Raw genomic sequence first — 11070 nt, 5'->3', positions numbered from 1 at the left:
CAGCAGCATGAGGAGACCACAGACTGGCCCAGTGACTGAGTAGTGAGGTGGCAGCATGAGGAGACCACAGAGTGGCACAGTGACAGAGTGGTGAGGTGTCAGCAGCATGAGGGGACAACAGAGTGGTGATTTGACAGCAGCATAAGAAGACAACAGAGTGGCCCAGTGACAGAGTGTTGAGGTGGCAGCAGCATGAGGAGACCACAGAGTGGCCCAGTGACAGAGTGGTGAGGTGGCAGCAGTATGAGGAGACCACAGACTGGTGAGGGAGCAGCATGAGGAGACCACAGAGTGGTGATGTGGCAGAAGCATGAGGAGACCACAGAGTGGTGAGGTGGCATCAGCATGAGGAGACCAGAGAGTGTTGATGTGGAAGCAGCATGAGGAGACCACAGAGTGGCCCAGTGATATAGTGGAGGGGTGGCAGCAGCATGAGAAGACCACAGAGTTGTGAGGTGGCATCAGCATGAGGAGGGCACAGAGTGTTGATGTGGCAGCAGCATGAGGAGACCACAGAGTGGCCCACTGATATAGTGGAGGGGTGGCAGCAGCATGAGGAGACCAAAGAGTGGTGAGGTGGCAGCAGCATGAGGAGACCACAGAGTGCCAGCTGAAGATGGTGGCTGAAAGTAGGAGCACCTGGCAGCAGGTATGGCATCATTTGGGTGGAAGCATCAGAATAGTAGCTGAAGCAGGTAGCCAAAATGGTGAGGTGGCAGCAGCATGAGGAGACCACCGAGTTGCTCAGTGACATAGTGGTGAGGTAGAAGCAGCATAAGGAGACCACAGAGTGGCCCAGTGACAAAGTGGTAAGGTGGCATCAGCATGAGGAGACCACAGAGTGGTGACGTGGCAGCCGCAAGAGTAGACCACAGAGTGGTGATGTGGCAGCCGCATAAGGAGACCACAGAGTGGCACAGTGACATAGTGGTGATGTGGCAGCAGCATGAGTAGACCACAGAGTGGCACAGTGACAGAGTGGTGAGGTGGCAGCAGCATGAGGAGACCACAGAGTGGCCCAGTGACATAGTGGTGAGGTAGCAGCAGCATGATGAGATCACAGAGTGGTGAGGTGGCAGCAGCATGAGGAGACCAGAGACTGGTGAAGTGGCACCATTAGTGTTGAGCATGAATATTCGAATAACACATTTTTATCGCAAATATTGCCACTTGGAGAATTCACAAATATTCAGAATATAGCGCTATATATTCGTTATATCGAATATTCAGCCTTTTTTTTTATCTGAACACATGATTCCTCTCTGCCTCTTGCATGTGGGACAATAATAAGGAAGCAAGTTCACAACAATACTTAGTGCACCAATCAGTAATCTGTAGTCAGACCTGCTAAAATGTGAAGTTGCAAGTAGTGCGAAAAAATATTCTAATCACTGCCGATTAGAGCAATCGCAAATATATTGGAGCACTTGACTCTATCTGCATATAAAGCTATTCTAATGTTCTGCCGTGCCAACCATTTTATCCAGTCTAACGAAACTTATACCAGCTTGAAAAATGTAGCCAAAGTGACCGATGCCTGTATTTCTTGTTACGAATTCGCATTACGCGATTTTTACATTGCCGATTTTTCGCATTCAATAAACTAATCTCGAATTCTCGAAATTTGCGAATATATGGCGAATATTCTAAAAAATATATTTGTGAAATATCGCAAATTCGATTATAGCCCCTGCCGCTTATTAATAGGCAGCATGAGAAGACCACAGAGTGGCCCAGTGACATAGTGGCGAGGTGGCAGCAGCATGAGGAGACCACAGAGTGGCCCAGTGACATAGTGACGAGGTGGCAGCAGCATGAGGAGACCACAGAGAGGTGAGGTGGCAACAGCATGAAGAGACCACAGAGTGTTGATGTGGCAGCAGCATGAGGAGATCACAGAGTGGTGAGGTGGCAGCAGCATGAGGAGACCACAGAGTGGCACAGTGAAAGAGTTGTGAGGTGGCAGTGGCATGAGGACAACAAAGAGTGGCCCAGTGACAAAGTGGGGAAGTGGGGGGCAATACCAGCTGAAGATGGTGGCTGACAGTAGGAGCACCTGGCAGCAGGAGTGGCATCAGGCGGGTGGCAGCATCAGAATAGTAGCTGAAGCAGGTAGGCATAAGAAAAAGGTCTCTTTTGACAAAGTTTTGGTGTAGCACCATGGATGATCTAGTCTGATGCATCAAGCACTGGTGTTTGAAAATCCTGTCTGATCCATGCCTGATTCTTCTTCAAAAAGGTCAGCTTCTCCACATTTTGGGTGGACAGTAGAGATGGACCAACATCGGCCAGGACAATTCGCGAATCGCGAATCAAATGTTCGTGAACCCCGCGTTCGTGGCGGGCCTATTTACTTTAATAGCAGGCGAACCTGAAAAACCTTCAGGTCATATTTGAAGCCAGCAAACACTTACTAGAAGTACATAAATAGTACCACAACATGGACAGTGATATACCAGAGGGGGATCACTGGCAAAAATTCCCACAAAAAATAATTATTTTAGGGCTCTTTCACACTTGCGTTGTTCTGTTCCGGCATAGAGTTCCGTCGTTGGGGCTCTATGCCGGAAGAATCCTGATCAGGATTATCCCCATGCATACTGAATGGAGAGAAATCCGTTCAGGATGCATCAGGATGTCTTCAGTTCAGCATGCTGCACTTTTTGCTCCGGTCAAAAATCCTGAACACTTGCCGCAAGGCCGGATCCGGAATTAATGCCCATTGAAAGGCATTAATCCGGATCCGGTCTTAAGCTAAACGTCGTTTCGGCGCATTACCGGATCCGACGTTTAGCTTTTTCTGAATGGTTACCATGGCTGCCAGGACGCTAAAGTCCTGTTTGCCATGGTAAAGTGTAGTGGGGAGCGGGGGAGCAGTATACTTACCGTCCGTGCGGCTCCCGGGGCGCTTCAGAGTGACGTCAGGGCGCCCCACGCGCATGGATGACGTGATCGCATGGATCACGTCATCCAAGCGCATGGGGCGCCCTGACGTCATTCTGGAGCGCCCCGGGAGCTGCACGGACGGTAAGTATACTGCTCCCCCGCTCCCCACTACTACTATGGCAACCAGGACTTTAATAGCGTCCTGGCTGCCATAGTAACACTGAACGCATTTTGAAGACGGATCCGTCTTCAAATGCTTTCAGTTCACTTGCGGTGTTACGGATCCGGCGGGCACTTCCGGCAAATGGAGTACACGACGGATCCGGACAACGCAAGTGTGAAAGAGGCCTTAATCAGGGGCCATTTTTATGCGTCTTAAATGGAAACTCTCAAAAATGTGCCCTGCTGGAGCCTTTCAGTTTGATGTATAAAAATGTGCAGCACTCCACGTTTTTGTATCCTGCAGAGTCCATAAAAAAAAATGCATATGGTGAACGGACACCACTGTACGGCATCAGTCTGAGTCATCTGTTAACGCATACATTTTTGGTATGATTTAAATGGATGGCAAAAATAGGATGTGAACCCAGCTCTAGTGTCAGAATAAGCACCAGTACACAGCGGAGCAGCGTGGCGGAGAGGGGAGGCCACCATGTACTGACAGAGCGCTACCTGGTCCTGGTGGTCAGGGATGAGGACTGGTTCCCTAGGATCATTTTCTACTGGGAAATACAGGGCACAGTATAATACACTGGAATCTATATAATATAAAGATATTAACCCTACCCCCGAATAATAATACAATTAGGTGGTCATTTATTATATAGAAATACATCTATGTTAGGCGTATTTCTGACACAGATTGTGGCGCAAAGGTCCTTAGCACCGCAATCTGCATATTTTTCCCGCTCATGCCAGGTCTAAAAAAGGATGGCGTGGGCAGGGAAAGGGATATAGTTATGGCTATCCAGTTATTGGATACCACCGCCATACATTGACCGGATAACACCTCTGTACAGAGACCGGATAACAGGATAAAAATTTAACTGTCGGCCACTACAGGCCCCAAAAATTAGCCAATAGGCATTCACCTGACAGCAGAGAACTTTGGAGTCTGTGGCTGGAGGTACATTAGGCGGTCACAGGATAAACATGTAAGTGTCAGCCAGTACAGCCCAAAAAAATTAGGCAATAGGAATTCACCTGATAGCAAAGAACTTTAGATTCTGTGGATGGAGGTATACAGTGGCGGAAATAATTATTTGACCCCTCACTGATTTTGTAAGTTTGTCCAATGACAAAGAAATGAAAAGTCTCAGAACAGTATCATTTCAATGGTAGGTTTATTGTAACAGTGGCAGATAGCACATCAAAAGGAAAATCGAAAAAATAACTTTAAATAAAAGATACCAACTGATTTGCATTTCATTGAGTGAAATAAGTATTTGAACCCCTACCAACCATTAAGAGTTCTGGCTCCCACAGAGTGGTTAGACACTTCTACTCAATTAGTCACCCTCATTAAGGACACCTGTCTTAACTAGTCACCTGTATAAAAGACACCTGTCCACAGAATCAATCAATCAAGCAGACTCCAAACTCTCCAACATGGGAAAGACCAAAGAGCTGTCCAAGGATGTCAGAGACAAAATTGTAGACCTGCACAAGGCTGGAATGGGCTACAAAACCATTAGCAAGAAGCTGGGAGAGAAGGTGACAACTGTTGGTGCGATTGTTCGAAAATGGAAGGAGCACAAAATGACCATCAATCGACCTCGCTCTGGGGCTCCACGCAAGATCTCACCTCGTGGGGTGTCAATGGTTCTGAGAAAGGTGAAAAAGCATCCTAGAACTACACGGGAGGAGTTAGTTAATGACCTCAAATTAGCAGGGACCACAGTCACCAAGAAAACCATTGGAAACACATTACACCGCAATGGATTAAAATCCTGTAGGGCTCGCAAGGTCCCCCTGCTCAGGAAGGCACATGTGCAGGCCCGTCTGAAGTTTGCCAATGAACACCTGAATGATTCAGAGAGTGACTGGGAGAAGGTGCTGTGGTCTGATGAGACCAAAATAGAGCTCTTTGGCATTAACTCAACTCGCTGTGTTTGGAGGAAGAAAAATGCTGCCTATGACCCCCAAAACACCGTCCCCACCGTCAAGCATGGGGGTGGAAACATTTTGCTTTGGGGGTGTTTTTCTGCTAAGGGCACAGGACAACTTATTCGCATAAACGGGAAAATGGACGGAGCCATGTATCGTGAAATCCTGAGCGACAACCTCCTTCCCTCTGCCAGGAAACTGAAAATGGGTCGTGGATGGGTGTTCCAGCACGACAATGACCCAAAACATACAGCAAAGGCAACAAAGGAGTGGCTCAAGAAGAAGCACATTAAGGTCATGGAGTGGCCTAGTCAGTCTCCGGACCTTAATCCAATCGAAAACCTATGGAGGGAGCTCAAGCTCAGAGTTGCACAGAGACAGCCTCGAAACCTTAGGGATTTAGAGATGATCTGCAAAGAGGAGTGGACCAACATTCCTCCTAAAATGTGCGCAAACTTGGTCATCAATTACAAGAAACGTTTGACCTCTGTGCTTGCAAACAAGGGTTTTTCCACCAAGTATTAAGTCTTTTTTTGTTAGAGGGTTCAAATACTTATTTCACTCAATGAAATGCAAATCAGTTGCTATCTTTTATTTAAAGTTATTTTTTCGATTTTCCTTTTGATGTGCTATCTGCCACTGTTACAATAAACCTACCATTGAAATGATACTGTTCTGAGACTTTTCATTTCTTTGTCATTGGACAAACTTACAAAATCAGTGAGGGGTCAAATAATTATTTCCGCCACTGTATTAGGAGTAGGGATGAGCGAACCCGAACTGTATAGTTCGGGTTCGTACCGAATTTTGGGGTGTCCGTGACACGGACCCGAACCCGAACATTTTCGTAAAAGTCTGGGTTCGGGTTCGGTGTTCGGCGCTTTCTTGGCGCTTTTTGAAAGGCTGCAAAGCAGCCAATGAACAAGCGTCATACTACTTGCCCCAAGAGGCCATCACAGCCATGCCTACTATTGGCATGGCTGTGATTGGCCAGTGCAGCATGTGACCCAGCCTCTATTTAAGCTGGAGTCACGTAGCGCCGCACGTCACTCTGCTGTGCTTAGAGTAGGGAGAGGTTGCAGCTGCGACGTTAGGGCGAGATTAGGCAGTGATTAACTCCTCCAAAATACTTAAGTCAGTGATCGATCTACAGCTGTCGATCATTGAACTGCTGCTATTCAATTGCTCACTGTTTTTAGGCTGCCCAGAGCGTTTTTCAGTCACTTTTTTCTGGGGTGATCGGCGGCCATTTTGTGGCTTGTGGTGCGCCAGCACAAGCTGCCACCAAGTCCATTTAACCATCAATAGTGTGGTTATTTTTTTGCTATATCCTACATCAGGGGCAAGCTGCCACCAAGTCCATTTAACCATCAATAGTGTGGTTATTTTTTGGCTATATCCTACATCAGGGGCAAGCTGCCACCAAGTCCATTTAACCATCAATAGTGTGGTTATTTTTTTGCTATATCCTACATCAGGGGCAAGCTGCCACCAAGTCCATTTAACCATCAATAGTGTGGTTATTTTTTGGCTATATCCTACATCAGGGGCAAGCTGCCACCAAGTCCATTTAACCATCAATACTGTGGTTATTTTTTTGCTATATCATACATCCAGGGCAAGCTGCCACCAAGTCCATTTAACCATCAATAGTGTGGTTATTTTTTGGCTATATCCTACATCAGGGGCAAGCTGCCACCAAGTCCATTTAACCATCAATAGTGTGGTTATTTTTTTGCTATATCCTACATCAGGGGCAAGCTGTCACCAAGTCCATTTAACCATCAATAGTGTGGTTATTTTTTGGCTATATCCTACATCAGGGGCAAGCTGCCACCAAGTCCATTTAACCATCAATAGTGTGGTTATTTTTTTGCTATATCCTACATCAGGGGCAAGCTGCCACCAAGTCCATTTAACCATCAATAGTGTGGTTATTTTTTGGCTATATCCTACATCAGGGGCAAGCTGCCACCAAGTCCATTTAACCATCAATAGTGTGGTTATTTTTTTGCTATATCCTACATCAGGGGCAAGCTGCCACCAAGTCCATTTAACCATCAATAGTGTGGTTATTTTTTGGCTATATCCTACATCAGGGGCAAGCTGCCACCAAGTCCATTTAACCATCAATACTGTGGTTATTTTTTTGCTATATCATACATCTGGGGCAAGCTGCCACCAAGTCCATTTAACCATCAATAGTGTGGTTATTTTTTGGCTATATCCTACATCAGGGGCAAGCTGCCACCAAGTCCATTTAACCATCAATAGTGTGGTTATTTTTTGGCTATATCCTACATCAGGGGCAAGCTGCCACCAAGTCCATTTAACCATCAATAGTGTGGTTATTTTTTGGCTATATCCTACATCAGGGGCAAGCTGCCACCAAGTCCATTTAACCATCAATACTGTGGTTATTTTTTTTGCTATATCCTACATCAGGGGCAAGCTGTCACCAAGTCCATTTAACCATCCATAGTGTGGTTATTTTTTGGCTATATCCTACATCAGGGGCAAGCTGCCACCAAATCCATTTAACCATCAATAGTGTGGTTATTTTTTGGCTATATCCTACATCAGGGGCAAGCTGCCACCAAGTCCATTTAACCATCAATAGTGTGGTTATTTTTTTGCTATATCCTACATCAGGGGCAAGCTGTCACCAAGTCCATTTAACCATCAATAGTGTGGTTATTTTTTGGCTATATCCTACATCAGGGGCAAGCTTCCACCAAGTCCATTTAACCATCAATAGTGTGGTTATTTTTTGGCTATATCCTACTTCATGGGCTTGGCTGTGCTTGCTATTTTATTGAGGGTACAAACTAAGAAGACAGGTTGGCATCAGCAGGAGCTGCTCAAACCCACATGCAGTTGTGCATATATATAGGGGAGCAAATCCTGCACTTGTGGCCCGTTGCTAATGGCAATCCCCAGCAAAATGCATACAATGGAGGATGCCCGCGGCGAACCACAAGTACCACAATAGACATCCTACACAAGGTAACAAGTGCGGATGTGATAATTAATATAACGATATAACAAAACAATAACAAACATAGGTGCACTCTGCAGTCTCACTAATTCTCAAACTGATTTTAAAATTGAGAGATTAGTCAACATGTCCTACGGTGTAGAACATGTCTTAAGCCCGGACACCACGACAAGGTTTCTCAAGTAGCCCGGGACCCTACACTCTCCTACCTGAGCCATATGGGCAATACCAGGAGCCAGTGGGCAAATTACAGGAGCATAGGGCTACTTGAGAAACCTTGTCGTGGTGTCCGGGCTTAAGACATGTTCTACACCGTAGGACATGTTGACTAATCTCTCAATTTTAAAATCAGTTTGAGAATTAGTGAGACTGCAGAGTGCACCTATGTTTGTTATTGTTTTGTTATATCGCTATTTTATTGAGGGGTGAAATACAATTGCCAAAATAGCAGTACCCTAAATCTGGTGTTTCAGCTGGGGCCAGCCAATGGTAATACTGTCTGCTGGTTGGCAAAGGATATATTTTTGTTCTGGGTTGAAATGCAATTCCCAACTTAGCAATTTCCTAAATTAGTGGTTTCTGCTGTATCAGGGCTACTTTAAATCTATTCATTAAAAGGCTATATTAGATTCAAGGTGCTGATAGGGTCATTCTCAATAATTTCACACACACGCTACTGTGCATATCCAAGTCTAATTCTGTCCGTAAACGTATACCTGTCACCCAGCGCCTAAATAATAGGCCTCAAATTTATATTCAGCTAAATCTGTGGTTATTGCTGTAGCTGATCAAGTTATTTTGTGTACGTCAAAGCACAGTTTTTGTTCTGGGTTGAAATACAATTCCCAACCTAGCAATTTCCTAAATTAGTGGTTTCTGCTGTATCAGGCCTACTTTAAATCTATCCCTAAAAGGGTATATTAGATTCAAGGTGCTGATAGGGTCATTCTCAATAACTTCACACACACGCTACTGTGCATATCCAAGTCGAATTCTGTCCGTAAACGTATACCTGTCACCCAGCGCCTAAATAATAGGCCTCAAATTTATATTCAGCTAAATCTGTGGTTATTGTTGTAGCTGGTCAAGTTATATTGTGTCCGTCAAAGCACAGTTTTTGTTCTGGGTTGAAATACAATTCCCAACCTAGCAATTTCCTAAATTAGTGGTTTCTGCTGTATCAGGCCTACTTCAAATATATCCCTAAAAGGGTATACACCCTGTACAGAATTATTAGGCAAATTAGTATTTTGACCACATCATCCTCTTTATGCATGTTGTCTTACTCCAAGCTGTATAGGCTCGAAAGCCTACTACCAATTAAGCATATTAGGTGATGTGCATCTCTGTAATGAGAAGGGGTGTGGTCTAGAGACATCAACACCCTATATCAGGTGTACATTATTAGGCAACTTCCTTTCCTTTGGCAAAATGGGTCAAAAGAAGGACTTGACAGGCTCAGAAAAGTCAAAAATAGTGAGATATCTTGCAGAGGGATGCAGCACTCTTAAAATTGCAAAGCTTCTGAAGCGTGATCATCGAACAATCAAGCGTTTCATTCAAAATAGTCAACAGGGTCGCAAGAAGCGTGTGGAAAAACCAAGGCGCAAAATAACTGCCCATGAACTGAGAAAAGACAAGCGTGCAGCTGCCAAGATGCCACTTGCCACCAGTTTGGCCATATTTCAGAGCTACAACATCACTGGAGTGCCCAAAAGCACAAGGTGTGCAATACTCAGAGACATGGCCAAGGTAAGAAAGGCTGAAAGATGACCACCACTGAACAAGACACACAAGCTGAAACGTCAAGACTGGGCCAAGAAATATCTCAAGACTGATTTTTCTAAGGTTTTATGGACTGATGAAATGAGAGTGAGTCTTGATGGGCCAGATGGATGGGCCCGTGGCTAGATTGGTAAAGGGCAGAGAGCTCCAGTCCGACTCAGACGCCAGCAAGGTGGAGGTGGAGTACTGGTTTGGGCTGGTATCATCAAAGATGAGCTTGTGGGGCCTTTTCGGGTTGAGGATGGAGTCAAGCTCAACTCCCAGTCCTACTGCCAGTTTCTGGAAGACACCTTCTTCAAGCAGTGGTACAGGAAGAAGTCTGCATCCTTCAAGAAAAACATGATTTTCATGCAGGACAATGCTCCATCACACGCGTCCAAGTACTCCACAGCGTGGCTGGCAAGAAAGGGTATAAAAGAAGAAAATCTAATGACATGGCCTCCTTGTTCACCTGATCTGAACCCCATTGAGAACCTGTGGTCCATCATCAAATGTGAGATTTACAAGGAGGGAAAACAGTACACCTCTCTGAACAGTGTCTGGGAGGCTGTGGTTGCTGCTGCACGCAACGTTGATGGTGAACAGATCAAAACACTGACAGAATCCATGGATGGCAGGCTTTTGAGTGTCCTTGCAAAGAAAGGTGGCTATATTGGTCACTGATTTGTTTTTGTTTTGTTTTTGAATGTCAGAAATGTATATTTGTGAATGTTGAGATGTTATATTGGTTTCATTGGTAAAAATAAATAATTGAAATGGGTATATATTTGTTTTTTGTTAAGTTGTGTAATAATTATGCACAGTAATAGTCACCTGCACACACAGATATCCCCCTAAAATAGCTAAAACTAAAAACAAACTAAAAACTACTTCCAAAAATATTCAGCTTTGATATTAATGAGTTTTTTGGGTTCATTGAGAACATGGTTGTTGTTCAATAATAAAATTAATCCTCAAAAATACAACTTTCCTAATAATTCTGCACTCCCTGTATTAGATTCAAGGTGCTGATAGGGTAATTCTCAATAACTTCACACACACGCTACTGTGCATATCCAAGTCTAATTCTGTCCGTAAACGTATACCTGTCACCCAGCGCCTAAATAATAGGCCTCAAATTTATATTCAGCTAAATCTGTGGTTATTGCTGTAGCTGGTCAAGTTATTTTGTGTCCGTCAAAGCACAGTTTTTGTTCTGGGTTGAAATACAATTCCCAACCTAGCAATTTCCTAAATTAGTGGTTTCTGCTGTATCAGGCCTACTTTAAATCTATCCCTAAAAGAGTATATTAGAT

Source organism: Bufo bufo, chromosome 4 (genome assembly GCF_905171765.1).
Source record: "Bufo bufo chromosome 4, aBufBuf1.1, whole genome shotgun sequence".
Lineage (NCBI taxonomy): Eukaryota > Metazoa > Chordata > Amphibia > Anura > Bufonidae > Bufo > Bufo bufo.
Note: the sequence above shows the minus strand (reverse complement) of the source record.